Source organism: Procambarus clarkii, chromosome 19 (genome assembly GCF_040958095.1).
Source record: "Procambarus clarkii isolate CNS0578487 chromosome 19, FALCON_Pclarkii_2.0, whole genome shotgun sequence".
Taxonomy (NCBI): domain Eukaryota; kingdom Metazoa; phylum Arthropoda; class Malacostraca; order Decapoda; family Cambaridae; genus Procambarus; species Procambarus clarkii.
In genome coordinates, this window is record NC_091168.1 from 39,736,953 (window position 1) to 39,752,282 (window position 15,330).

At 45.8% G+C, this 15,330-nt stretch overlaps 3 non-coding genes across 3 annotated transcripts; 2 read left to right on the top strand and 1 right to left on the bottom strand.

The window, feature by feature from the left end:
* The first annotated feature begins 2,912 nt into the window (after positions 1-2,912).
* On the top strand, positions 2,913-2,984 carry TRNAC-GCA (transfer RNA cysteine (anticodon GCA)). The gene has a single exon. It is a non-coding gene; the product is annotated as a tRNA-Cys (tRNA).
* Positions 2,985-3,040: 56 nt separating this feature from the next.
* TRNAG-UCC (transfer RNA glycine (anticodon UCC)) lies at positions 3,041-3,112 on the bottom strand. Its single transcript has one exon. It is a non-coding gene; the product is annotated as a tRNA-Gly (tRNA).
* Positions 3,113-5,223: 2,111 nt separating this feature from the next.
* Positions 5,224-5,296, top strand: TRNAR-UCG (transfer RNA arginine (anticodon UCG)). The gene has a single exon. It is a non-coding gene; the product is annotated as a tRNA-Arg (tRNA).
* The last annotated feature ends 10,034 nt before the right edge of the window (positions 5,297-15,330 follow it).

Genomic DNA, 15,330 nt, shown 5'->3' on the forward strand with positions numbered 1-15,330 from the left:
CCAGACCCCCTCCCCCCACAGGTGTGTAGCACCAGCCCCCCTCCCCCACAGGTGCGTAGCACCAGCCCCCCTCCCTGCACAGGTGTGTAGCACCAGACCCCCCTCCCCCCACAGGTGCGTAGCACCAGACCCCCTCCCCCCACAGGTGCGTAGCACCAGACCCCCTCCCCCCACAGGTGTTTAGCACAAGACCCTCCTCCCCCCACAGGTGTGTAGCACCAGACTCCCCCCTCCCCCCACAGGTGCGTAGCACCAGACCCCCTCCCCCCACAGGTGCGTAGCACCAGACCCCCTCCCCCCACAGGTGTTTAGCACAAGACCTCCTCCCCCCACAGGTGTGTAGCACCAGACCCCCCCTCCCCCACAGGTGTGCAGAACCAGACCCCCTCCCCCACAGGTGTGTAGCACCTGGTAGAAAGGGAGATCATAAAGCATCTCGAGAGAGATATCCGGAAGCTGCAGCCTCCCCCGTCAGGTCACGACTTCCGTCGCTGCCAACGTCTATGCAACTCCTCCTGCAACTGTTACTCCTGCTGCAACAATCGCTTTACAACCAGTCGACCGTCCCTGCCCTGGGGCTCGAGCCCAGACTCGCTGGCAGGGCATTGGAAGAGCATGTTTACCGCTGCATTAGAAGGACAATCGTTTGAAGATACTGTCAGGCCACTATGAGAGAATGGGGGGATATGATCACTAAATACAAGATACTGAGGGGAATAGACACTGTGGACGAGTGCAGCAGCCTTAAAGTGAGAGAAGGGAGGACTAGAGGACACAGGTGGAAGCTAGAAATGCAAATGAGCCGAAGGAATGTAAAGAAATACTTGTTCCCTATGCCCCCAATCACTTGGGCTGGACGGTCTGAGCGACGGTCTCGCTTCATGCAAGTCGGCGTTCAATCCCCGACCGTCCATAAGTGGTTCGACACCATTCCTTTCCCCCCGTCCCATCCCAAATCGTTATCCTGACCCCCTTCCCAGTGCTATATAGTCGTAATGGCTTGGCGCTTTCCCCCTGATAATTCCTCCCCTGCCTCTGTCTTCAATAATGCCAAGACAATGTCCAGTTACTCAGTGGTTAACGACAGGAGTAAAGTGCTTAGAGCAACAGCACTGAATCCAAAATGAATTCTATCAAGATTGTTGATCGTGTCTAAACTCGACCTGTTAAGCAGGGAATTAAGAGCAGCTGTTCCATCTATATTTTATTTTAATGTGTGGGTAGTATGCTGTGGTTCCCATTAATAGGGATGATGGGTTTATATTTTAGGGAGACTGAATACCTGAGTACCTGAAATATATCACTGTTAAACATCATATGTTCTGCTGTTGATACCTGGTTGATGGGGTTCTGGGAGTTCTTCTACTCCCCAAGCCCGGCCCGAGGCCAGGCTTGACTTGTGAGAGTTTGGTCCACTAGGCTGTTGCTTGGAGCGGCCCGCAGACCCAATCAAAAACTTTATTAACATCAGCTAGTAGTTTGCCAAATGGCTTCTACAGAAAACATTGACAACAGAAGTCCTACATTGCCGCCACTGCCACCACCACCACGACCACCACAAACACACCACCTCCACCACACCACCACACCACCTCCACACCACCAGTATTTACCCAGTGTCTCGGGAACTACTACACGTCACCACAGTTCACTAAGCACTTTCTCCACGCTCGCTAAAAGACGAAAACAAATTTACAACTAAATTAGATGGAAGACCTGGCCTGGCCACACCCTCGTCCCCTCGGCCACATCCCTTGGCCACACCAGTGTGTCTCCAGACCCACCTCCGTCACCCAGGCCAGTCCCCTGTCTCATAACACCACCATTGAGGCAGGTGACAGAGGGGCAAACATCAGCTGACGAACTGAATACAGAAACCCTGCCCATCCGGATTCATCTGCTTGGAAGACACGAACACTCTCACGTCTCTCGAGAAGCAGACGAACGCCGACGCCAACACTCACAGTGTGTTTGGCTTTACGAACAGCGAGAGGCAATTGTAAAGCCTCTGGCGGGAGTGGTTGGGCAGCGCAATAAGCCAAGGGGGACGAGGCACTCAAATGCTCAGCAGTGGGAGGATCAGCTCTACCACTGAGACAAGTCGTAGTTGTGAAGCTAACTACTCGTTACAGCTACCATTGACCCACAAAATGACTCCAAGACATTTTGTTATGGTGTAAATATATTAAAACACTTTGTTGTTACTTAGTAATACCTCCACACCCAGTCTGACCTTGATGTGGGTGGTGGGTGGACTCTTCCCCCCCCCCACTCCCCCCCCAACCAATACCTCAACACTCTTTGTCGTATGCAATAATACAGAGGAAGCCCCCAGCGGCTGAGCAGTGTGTGGGTGGGAATCCCAGGTGACTGGTCATCTGCTCCCCTCAACACCATGCCCTCCATGACAAAGTGACAAAGCCACCAGCCTGCTAACTCTCCAGACCAGTGAGTGAACGCGATTGAGCATACAAGATGCTGCGACCAATCATGAGATACTGAGGATCAGGAGAGATATACAAGATGGATAAGGAGAGTCTCTTTAATTGAGAGTAGGATGAGGTGCCTGGAGAGTACCTGTAGTACGTTTTGAGGGTTCCAAGCCCGGCTTGAGGCCAGGCTAGTCTCTGTGTGAGAAAAAGAACAACCTGTTCTCCTTCATAGAACGTCGCTTTTCGCCCGTATGCGTTACATACGGTCAAAAACTGCCGTACTACAAAAATGGAAGCGACTGGCGAAAGTGACGTACTCTCCCGTTTTCTGTTTTGGGTCCTCTGGTAGGTTAGGAGAGACCACTTTAAATTGACCGTTTTCCTGATGTTCGGGACCTTAGGAGGACGGGCTGAGGAGAGAGACAGAGTCCGTCTACACAGACAGAAGCAACGGTGGTAGTGTAGTGTAGTGTAGTGTAAGGGGGTGTAGCTCAGTGGTAGAGCATTCGACTGCAGATCGAGAGGTCCCTGGTTCAATCCCGGGCGCCCCCTAACCTTAATATTTAGGATAATTTTATGAATACAATTGGAAAAGTTCAAGATACATTTGCGATGGCCGGGAATCGAACCCGGGTCAACTGCTTGGAAGGCAGCTATGCTCACCACTATACCACCATCGCGCCTTCATATGGACGATATTTGCCTGACTAGTAGGTCCATGTGTAGGTTATTGTGCACCCCATACTCCTCCTGTGAGTGGTAGTTTATTGTGCACCCCATACTCCTCCTGTGAGTGGTAGTTTATTGTGCACCCCATACTCCTCCTGTGAGCGGTAGTTTATTGTGCACCCCATACTCCTCCTGTGAGCGGTAGTTTATTGTACACCCCATACTCCTCCTGTGAGCGGTAGTTTATTGTGCACCCCATACTCCTCCTGTGAGCGGTAGTTTATTGTGCACCCCATACTCCTCCTGTGAGCGGTAGTTTATTGTGCACCCCATACTCCTCCTGTGAGTGGTAGTTTATTGTGCACCCCATACTCCTCCTGTGAGTGGTAGTTTATTGTGCACCCCATACTCCTCCTGTGAGTGGTAGTTTATTGTGCACCCCATACTCCTCCTGTGAGCGGTAGTTTATTGTGCACCCCATACTCCTCCTGTGAGCGGTAGTTTATTGTGCACCCCCATACTCCTCCTGTGAGTGGTAGTTTATTGTGCACCCCATACTCCTTCTGTGAGCGGTAGTTTATTGTGCACCCCATACTCCTCCTGTGAGCGGAAGTTTATTGTGCACCCCATACTCCTCATGTGAGCGGTAGTTTATTGTGCACCCCATACTCCTCCTGTGAGTGATAGTTTATTGTGCACCCCATACTCCTCCTGTGAGTGATAGTTTATTGTGCACCCCATACTCCTCCTGTGAGTGGTAGTGTATTGTGCACCCCATACTCCTCCTGTGAGTGGTAGTTTATTGTGCACCCCATACTCATGCTGTGAGTGGTAGTTTATTGTGCACCCCATACTCCTCCTGTGAGTGGTAGTTTATTGTGCACCCCATACTCCTCCTGTGAGTGGTAGTTTATTGTGCACCCCATACTCCTCCTGTGAGTGATAGTTTATTGTGCACCCCATACTCCTCCTGTGAGTGGTAGTGTATTGTGCACCCCATACTCCTCCTGTGAGTGGTAGTTTATTGTGCACCCCATACTCATGCTGTGAGTGGTAGTTTATTGTGCACCCCATACTCCTCCTGTGAGTGGTAGTTTATTGTGCAACCCATACTCCTCCTGTGAGTGGTAGTTTATTGTACACCCCATACTCCTCCTGTGAGCGGTAGTTTATTGTACACCCCATACTCCTCCTGTGAGCGGTAGTTTATTGTGCACCCCATACTCCTCCTGTGAATGGTAGTGTATTGTGCACCCCATACTCCTCCTGTGAGTGGTAGTTTATTGTACACCCCATACTCGTCCTATGACTGGTAGTTTATTGTGCACCCCATACTCATGCTGTGAGTGGTAGTTTATTGTGCACCCCATACTCGCCCTGTGAGTGGTAGTTTATTGTGCACCCCATACTCCTCCTGTGAGTGGTAGTTTATTGTGCACCCCATACTCCTCCTGTGAGTGGTAGTTTATTGTGCACCCCATACTCCTCCTGTGAGTGGTAGTTTATTGTGCACCCCATACTCCTTTGATTCTAATCCCGACATCAGTAGGCATATATAATTTTCGCTTCTCAGAAATATGCAACATTCCGCAATAGACAGCTAATTATTTCCTATTCCCATTTCTTCATTAATACCCGTAAATAATGACAATTAAATTGTATCGGGGCTTCACCTAGTTGTATTCACCTAGTTGTATTTGCGGGGGTTGAGCTCTACTCTTTCGGCCCGCCTCTCAACTGTTACTACTATTTTTTCCTACACATACACACACCCCAGAAAACAGCCCGTGACAGCTGGCTAACTCCCAGGTACCTATTTACTGCTAGGTAACAGGGGCAGTAGGGTGAAAGAAACTCTGCCCTTTTCTTTTCTCGCCGGCGCTCGGAATCGAACCCGCGACCACATGATCACGGGTCTAGCGTGCTGTCCGCTCAGCCACCGGCCCCACCTGCTTGTCTCAGGTCAGAGGTAGTAATAATGCTAACAGGTCACAAGAGGGGTAGAAATAGCTTAAGCTGCTCTAACCCTTTGAGAAGTATTTTTTTTAGTCTTAATAAACATACTTGAACTTGAACTTGAACAGGTCACAAGTTCCACTCCTGGGCAGGCCTGACGACCACCGACCGTGTGGCCTAATGGATAAGGCGTCGGACTTCGGATCCGAAGATTGCAGGTTCGAGTCCTGTCACGGTCGACTTAAAGGAATGAGGAATCTCAAGAAATATTATTTACTCAAGACGGGAAATCACGAGTAAATCTGGACTCTAGAAACAGACAATAGAAAGTGGTAATTACAAACTTTCTAGCTCACTTGAGGTTCTGATTCCATTGACCATTTTGTTGATGCCTCCTTTTGGGTGTCACGACGGCTGGAGTGGCTATGCTCCTCTCGCGGGGCCAGGTTCGAGCTTCTAAACTTTCAGGAATTCAGTAGGTGAAATACAATGGAAGACTCGCTGCATACGCACACACACACTCTCTCTCTCTCTCTCTGTAAAGATTCGTTGCCTGGGAAGCCTACTCAAAAGAGACCCTTGGTCCTCACCTAATTGTGCTTGCGGGGATTGAGCTTTGGCTCTTTGGTCATGCCTTGGTGGTGTATTTTGTATTACACATTGAATGCCTCATACACGTTTCATACAATATCCTCTAGACTTACAGCCCCTCGGTTCTTAAAAAGTTATTCTTAGGTCTACCAGTTTACCCTATGCTAATCCAAAGAATTGGAAAATTGGATAAAAATGTGTGAAAGATATAGTGTAGAGTGTAGCCTGTATTCAATTGTAAACTGAGTAAATGTTTTACACATATCTTGGGTATCCAGCCTCCGTCTCATTACAACCTGGAAATGAGGTAATGATAACCTCAAGATAACCCCTCAAGATAACCTGGTTATCATGAGGTTATCTTGAGATTTTTCGGGGCTTAGCGTCCCCGCGGCCCGGTCCTCGACCAGGCCTCCTTTTTTGTTACACACCCTCAGGAAGCAGCCCATAGCAACTGTCTAACTCCCAGGTACCTATTTACTGCTAAGTAACAGAGGCATCAGGGTGAAAGAAACATTTTGCCCATTTGTCTCCGCCTTCACCGGGCATCGAACCCGGAACCTCAGGACTACGAACCCGAAGCGCTGTCCACTCAGCTGTCAGGCGCCTTGCCTGTCCTCATCTCCTCACACTCACTTGAGGAAATAATTCACAAGCGAAGATTATTTTGTCTGAAAGGAATTACCCATTCAGTTATTTTTCAATTATCAGGGGGAAAGCGCCAAGCCATTACGACTATATAGCACTGGGAAGGGGTCAGGATAAGGATTTGGGATGGGACGGGGGAAAGGAATGGTGCCCAACCACTTGGACGGTCGGGGATTCTATAGGACAGGATGACAATTCTGCAACTACCCTGCTTGATGGGGATCGTCTACTCCCCAAGCCCGGCCCGAGGCCAGGCTTGACTTGTGAGAGTTTGGTCCACCAGGCTGTTGCTTGGAGCGGCCCACATGCCCACCACACCCCGGTTGGTCCGGCACTGAAGCTGGGTATTTGAAATTATTAAGGAACTAATGTTAGAGAGATGGATAATCAAAGAGATGGATAATCAATGAGATGGATAATCATAATCTGTTTAAAGAGAATGTTGAAGATGGGCAAATCTATACATCATGGCCTGAAGGCTGAGCGGACAGCGCTCGGTATTCGTAGTCCTGAGGTTCCGGGTTCAATCCCCGGCGGAGGCGAAAACAAATGGGCAGACTTTCTTTCACCATGATGCTCCCGTTCGCCTAGCAGTAAATAGGTACCTGGGATATAGACAGGTGCTGCGGGCTGCTTCCTGGGGGATGTGTAAGAAAAAAGGAGGCCAGGTCGAGGACCGGGCCGCGGGGACGCTAAGCCCCGAAATCATCTCAAGATCAAGATAAGAAGACACAATATCTCTTTAGAATTCTTATCTACATGTGAGTAACTTTTGTAGTATCTGTTAATGTTATTAGGCCAGGATTACAAAATATATCCCAGGTTAGTAGATGGGGCCGGTGGCCGAGCGGACAGCACACTGTACACGTGATCCTGTGGTCCCGGGTTCGATCCCGGGCGCCGGCGAAAAACGATGGGCAGAGTTTCTTTCACCCTATGCCCCTGTTACCTAGCAGTAAAATAGGTACCTGTTAGTCAGCTGTCACGGGCTGCTTCCTGGGGGTGGAGGCCTGGTCAAGGACCGGGCCGCGGGGACACTAAAGCCCTGAAATCGTCTCAAGATCTCAAGATAACCATTAACATAATGGAGAGAGCAGCTTCTGTTGCAAGCAGGAATGGATCTGGACTACTAATCATGGGAGACTTCAACCATGGGAAGATAGATTGGGAGAACAGAGACCCGCATGGAGGACCAGAAACATGGAGAGCTATGCTGCTGGACGTGGCAACAAGAAACTTTCTAAGCCAGCACATCAAGGATCCAACAAGAATGAGAGGAGAGGATGAACCAGCAATGCTTGATCTGATATTTACCCTAAATGAGTGGGATATAAGGGAAGTCAAGACGGAAGCGCCCTTGGGAATGAGTGATCACAGTGTATTGAACTTTGAGTACCTGGTAGAGCTATGAATTATCTCCCCCCAAAAAAGAACTAGGAAACAAAAGGCTGGCATACTGAAAGGGAAATTATGAGGAGATGAGAAGCTTCCTAAGGGAAATACCTTGGGACACAGACCTCAGAGCTAAGTCTGAGTCTGTACAAGATATGATGGACTATGTCACCCAAAAGTGTCAGGAGGCAGTAAGCAGATACATCCCGGCCCAAAAGGAAAAATCCGAGAAGCAAAAGAAGAATCCATAATATAACAGGGCATGTATGGAAGCAAAGGTACTGAACAAAAGGGCGTGGAGGAACTTCCGGAATAACAGAACACCAGAAAGCAGAGAGAGATAACAGAGAACTAGGAATGAGTATGTCAGGGTGAGAAGAGAAGTAGAGAAAAGTTATGAAAATGATATAGCAAACAAAGCCAAGACCGAACCAAAGCTACTCCACCGTCACATCAGAAGGAAAACAACAGTGAAAGAACAGGTAGTGAAACTTAGAACAGGCGAGGACAGGTATACAGAGAATGACAAAGAGGTGTGTGATGAACTCAACAAGAGGTTCCAAGAGGTCTTCACAACAGAACAATGTGAGATCACTGTGCTAGGAGAAAGGAAAGTAAACCAGGCGGCCTTGGAAGAGTTTGAAATTACGAGAGAGGAGGTCAAGAGATACCTGCTGGACCTGGATGTTAGAAAGGCTGTTGGTCCAGACTGGATCTCGCCATGGGTACTGAAAGAGTGTGCAGAGGCACTTTGCTTGCCACTCTCTATAGTGTATAGTAGGTCACTGGAGACGGGAGACCTGCCAGAAATATGGAAGACGGCGAATGTGGTCCCAATATACAAAAAGGGCGACAGGCAAGAGGCACTGAACTACAGGCCAGTGTCCTTAACTTGTATACCATGCAAGGTGATGGAGAAGATCGTGAGAAAAAACCTGGTAGCACATCTGGAGAGAAGGGACTTCATGACAAATCGACAACATGGGTTCAGGGAAGGTAAATCTTGCCTGACTGGCTTATTCTATGACCAGGTAACACAGATTAAGCAAAAAAGAGAGGGCTGGGCGGACTGCATTTTCTTGGATTGTCGGAAAGCCTTTGACACAGTACCGCATAAGAGGCTGGTACATAAGCTGGAGAGACAGGCAGGTGTAGCTGGTAAGGTGCTCCGGTAGATAAGGGAGTACCTAAGAAATAGGAAGCAGAGAGTTACGGTGAGGGGTGAGACCTCCGATTGGCGTGAAGTCACCAGTGGAGTCCCACAGGGCTCTCTACTCGGTCCTATCTTGTTTCTGATATGTAAATGATCTCCCGGAGGGTATAGATTCATTTCTCTCAATGTTTGCGGACGATGCCAAAATTATGAGAAGGATTAAGACAGAAGAGGACTGTTTGAGGCTTCAAGAAGACCTAGACAAACTGCAGGAATGGTCGAACAAGTGGTTGTTAGAGTTTAACCCAACCAAATGTAATATAATAAAGATAGGTGTAGGGAGCAGGAGGCCAAATACAAGGTATTATCTGGGAGAGGAAATTTTTCAGGAGTCAGAGAAAGAAAAAGTCTTGGGAGTTTATATCATGCCAGACCTGTCTCCTGCAGCACATATCAAGAGGATAACATCAGCGGCATATCCCAGGCTGGCCAACATACGAACGGCATTCAGAAATTTGTGTATAGAATCATTCAGAACTTTGTATACCACATATGTCAGGCCAATCCTGGAGTATGCAGCCCCAGCATGGAGTCCATATCTAGTGAAGGATAAGACTAAAGTGGAAAAGGTTCAAAGATTTGCCACCAGACTAGTACCCGAGCTGAGAGGTATGAGCTACGAGGAGAGACTACGGGAATTAAACCTCACTTCGCTGGAAGACAGAAGAATTAGGGGGGACATGATCACCACATTCAAGATTCTCAAGGGAATTAATAGGGCAGATAAAGACAAGCTATTTAACACAAGGGGCACACGCACAAGGGGACACAGGTGGAAACTGAGCGCCCAAATGAGCCACAGAGATATTAGAAAGAACATTTTTAGTGTCAGAATGGTTGACAAATGGAATGCATTAGGAAGTGATGTGGTGGAGGCTGACTCCATACACAGTTTCAAGTGTAGATATGATAGAGCCCAATAGGCTCAGGAATCTGTACACCTGTTGATTGACGGTTGAGAGGCGGGACCAAAGAGCCAGAGCTCAACCCCCGCAAGCACAACTAGGTGAGTACACACACAGAGGAAGCAGCTCCTTAACAAGCAGATTCAGTCAGGGTATAAACGCTCGTGTCGTCATTAAGTTAAAAAGCCCAGAGTTGTCAAAATGGGAGGCCAGGAGCTACCGTCCGACCTTGCATGTCAACAAAGCACACACAATTATAAAACGTAACTGCCAGTTTGTCAAAAATACATTAATTGCTGTCAGGCTATTTTTAAGCCAAGAAATATTTAAGCATTTTAAACGCGTTGAACGTTCAATAGCAAATTAGAATGTAAACACTAAACATTCTTCTGCTCACTCCAGAAACTCACAATTAGTATTCTTAAACTGATGATTATTTTAAACTGACAAAGACTGTGAAATACAACGCACAAGGGGACACAGGTGGAAACTGAGCGCCCAAATGAGCCACAGAGATATTAGAAAGAACTTTTTTAGTGTCAGAATGGTTGACAAATGGAATGCATTAGGAAGTGATGTGGTGGAGGCTGACTCCATACACAGTTTCAAGTGTAGATATGATAGAGCTCAGGAATATGTACACCTGTTGATTGACGGTTGAGAGGCGGGACCAAAGAGCCAGAGCTCAACCCCCGCAAGCACAACTAGGTGAGTACACACACAGAGGAAGCAGCTCCTTAACAAGCAGATTCAGTTAGGGTATAAAAGCTCGCGTCGTCATTAAGTTAAAAAGCCCATAGTTGTCAAAATGGGAGGCCAGGAGCTACCGTCCGACCTTGCATGTCAACAAAGCACACACAATTATAAAAGTCACTGCCAGTTTGTCAAAAATAAATTAATTGCTGTCAGGCTATTTTTAAGCCAAGAAATATTTAAGCATTTTAAACGCGTTGAACGTTCAATAACAAATTAGAATGTAAACACTAAACATTCTTCTGCTCACTCCAGAAACTCACAATTAGTATTCTTAAACTGATGATTATTTTAAACTGACAGAGACTGTGAAATACAACCTGATACTGTATGTTACAAAGCAAGATTTATCTGCGAGAATATATGGCAATATCTTGAGATGATTTCGGGGCTTAGTGTCCCCGCGGCCCGGCCCTCGACCTGCCCTCCTCCCCAAGGAAGCAGCCCGTGACAGCTGACTAACTCCCAGGTACCTATTTACTGCTAGGTAACAGGAGCATCAGGGTGAATGAAACTCTGCCCATTGTTTCTCTCCAGCGCCCGGGATCGAACCCGGGACCACAGGATCACGCGTCCAGTGTTCTGTCCGCTCAGCCACCGGCTCATAGCTGGGAACTCGCGCCTATTAATTAAAGAAGTTGACACACAGTTCACAATGAAATCTCAATAACGTAGCATGCGAAAATATCTTTGCGGCAGGGCGGTAGATTCGAGCTCTCGTCGGAAGGTACAGGAATCCGGTGTGATTCCGTTACCAAGACAGTTAATGCTACTAACTATACCCTTAGCACTCCAGACAGAAAACAGAAGCAGATGATGTCGGTACACATAAACATGGTGAAGCTGTTTTAAGGTAGGGACATTCGCCCAGTGACGATGGTTGTTTCAAGGGATCAAGAAAAGAGGTGAAAAAGGATGAAAAAGCATGGAATTCAGACATATTGCTAAATCTACCTACCAACTTGATACAAGTACTTGCGGAGCAACAGAGATCCTTCATAGAGTTAATAAAACAAAGTCTTATTTTCAGAGATGCTGCAAGTCTGACGTCCGTCTTAATCACGACTTGGACAGCGTAAGTTCCTGGAGGACAGCGTAAGACCACTAAAGCAACATCCCTACAATCTAAATCCCGGCAAGAAGGAGGTGGTAAGACGGGAGATAGACTATATGCTTCAGCAAATTCTGATTTCCACAAGTATTAGTCCGTGGTCGTCCCCCATTCTGCTAGTACCCAAGCCTGGCAATGAGTATAGGTTAGGCAAAAATCACCGGCAAGTTAACAAGGTTACAAAAGTTGATACATATCCCTTTCCCAGCATAGAAGAGAGAATTGATACCATCGGTAGGGCCACCTACATAACGAGGTTCGACCTCTTCAAAGCCTATTGGCAGGTACGTCTGACAGAGAGTGCCAAACCTATTTCTGCTTTTGTGACTCCTGTTGGTATTTTTGAGTGACAAGTGACGTCATTAGGAATGAAAAATGCCGCCTCTACACAACTCGATACATTCATATGATAACTAACACGCATATATTTAAAGAACAGGCCCATGGAGTTTAGAACGTCACCCAACTAAAGTTCACCCAAAAGTTGATCAACAACTGATAATACACATTTAAAACACCAATCTCCTCCTCTGCCTTACTCATTCACAATGAGGAACGTCGAATCGAGTGGTATTTGCCTCACCATAAACACCGAAAGATCATTTCTCCACATCAGGAAACAATGGACTGGTTAGCAATATCAGACAATAGATAGGACCTTACAATTCACAATGTTCGCCTACTGAAAAAAGGTCAAATCCCATTTAGTCAGCAGACCCACCGCCACCTCTACCGAGTGGAAAACTGGCTCCCTCCACAGTTCCAATAGAGTGGCTCCTCATACGAGCCTCACATTCCTCATACCAAGTAATCTCCAGCATCTTAACAGATCGTGCCACAGGAAACCGAGACCCCTCCAAAGACGCTCGAGAACTCCAACTTCCCAGCTTCTTGATGCAAGATTTATTTATATTGATATCTCTGGTAATTGTTAGACTAATCAAACTCTCTTCGCCCCCACCCACATAGACTTCTTCGTTTGAAGGCATGGGGTTAAGTTCTTTAGTAAATACAGAGATGAAATATTTATTAAAAGTACTACTCATCTCTTCGTCATTATCCCTTATCTGACCTGTCTTGGTTTTTAATGGACCTATCCTTTCCTTAATCTTTGTTCGATATAACTGAGAAAACTTTAGGATTTGCCTTTTCTTGCCCTGCTGTAATAATTTCATTTTGCTCTCCTTATCTTTGCTTTAATATTTCTAACCAGTTGTTTAGCTATGATGGAAATTTCCATGCTTGAGGGGAATCAGTAACTCTCGCACATGTGGACCATTCGGACTGCTGCCATTCAGTCCGGTGTCAGTTTCAGCTGTTGTATTCAATTAGGAACTTCCAGTATGTAATTGTTTATCCAATTGTTCATGTTCACTCCTTAGTCTTGAGTAGCAATAATGATTACTCAAGTCTAGTGCATGTGACATGAGGCTAGTTTGGGCAGGCAAATCACCCAGACCTGTTAGAGACATAAGACTAGATACTATGTAATTATTCAGTAATGGTTCAGTTACCTCTCTTTTAGTAACAAATAATTACCAGCTTGGTTTCGCTTAACAGATTGAGAGATGTGTGGCGAGTTACCTAGGCCTATAGTGTCCGAACATCGGCCAGAACGCGGGTTTCCTCAGTTGGTCTGTGATCTCTTGAGAGTTATGGCTCCCATAAGTTAAGTTAATTTTTCAGTATAACTAAGATAATTAGGTTTTATTCGTGTGTTTACCACGTGTACTAGCAATTTATATGTGGATCGAATGTGTCAGAAGTGTGTACTGGACTTTGCCTTTAACAGGCATACTTGTACACAACAAGTACTTTGTTGTACACAAAGCATACTTTGTTGTACACAAAGCATACTTTGTTGTACACAAAGCATACTTTGTTGTACACAAAGCATACTTTGTTGTACACAAAGCATACTTTGTTGTACACAAAGCATACTTTGTTGTACACAAAGCATACTTTGTTGTACACAAAGCATACTTTGTTGTACACAAAGCATACTTTGTTGTACACAAAGCATACTTTGTTGTACACAAAGCATACTTTGTTGTACACAAAGCATAATTTGTTGTACACAAAGCATACTTTGTTGTACACAAAGCATACTTTGTATACAACAAATATACACATATGTATACTTTGTATAAAAATATAATTTTATACAAAATATACTTTGTATAAAGTATAACAGAAAGTATGTTATACTTTGCCTTCAACAGGCATAAGTATAACAAAGGCCCCACCTCAACACAGAGGCAAGTCACGTGTTAATATTTTAGGTGTATGACTGTTCCGTATTTTGTGTGGTATACTGTAAATATACTGGTAGAAGTTAAGTTCATGTTTTATATAGTCCTCTTCCATGGTGTAGTGCCAGAGCACAAAGTGATGGGGGGGGAGGGGGCTAGTGGGGTGCTAAACTATTTCACGAGCTGTATTTTGACAACACATAACAGCCTACTCAAAACTCTGCACTACGTCCTGCACATTTAAAACCGAACCGAAGCGTAGCCACATTCAGTCGAATCAGCAGCATAATTACACAATCATCACAAACTCCTTGAACCAAGAGAAACGATTGAACCATGTGTCCGAAAAACCTTAATAATTCCTAAAGAGTATGTACAACAGTATCGACAGGGGGGCAACCCCTTCCCCCGTTCAGTGTCAAACGATCGACTAAACAAACCATTAACACACACATGGCTACTACAACCCGTATACAACATCGAAACCCAGGTTTACAACCAGAAGCCTTTCCAGGATTTCCAACACAACTCTATGGTTACAGGTTTATCATGGCAGCAGGTAAATTGGTCTCTGACACAATAAAGAGAACCAGGTTGGTTCTGACCCCATCTCTAACCAGGTTGCTGCAATGTGCCAGCGACCACCACAGCACCCCACAAAACTCCTCCTTAGAATCTAGTAGTAGTAGAATCTAATCTTTATATAAAGTATAACATACAAAGTATGTTATACTTTATACAAAGTATACTTTGTATAAAATTATATTTTTATACAAAGTATACTTTGTATAAAATTATATTTTTATACTGTGACGGTAACGCGTTGGTGTTCGGCTGTTTAAGGCTAGGGGTATGGCCTCGTCACATAGTTATAAAAAAAAATAGAAAAAACTGGAACTTCGTCTGTGGTAAGGTAAGGAGAAGACACACAAAACACAAGTAAACTTTAACAATGAAATTTTAATTACGTTAAATAAATCAAAACATGAAAAAATGGACAAACAAATTCTTATAATAAAATCAATCAATCAAAATAATAAGAATAATTAAATGACACAATGAAAAGTTACGTTAAGACAAAATAACAAGAAGTGCAATACAAAAATAAAGGTAAGGTGCTGGAATATTGGCTTTAAGCTACCACCTCTCTCAGTATACGCTAACGTCTAGCCGGGAGGAGTGGTAACTGCGAAAGCACTGAATATTCTCAGGTCTGAGGTCGTGGCGACCCCAGACATCAAGTAGTATGGGGGGAGGGGGCAGTTGCAGCCCGGCCGGCGACCAATCAGCGGAGCCGGTAGCGATCAACAGGTAGTTTGGCGGTTTGAGTCTGAACAGGTGTCTCTGGCTGCATACGTTTTGCTCGCTGGCAAACCTTGCTGGTGTTGTTGTCGTTGTTGGACATTTC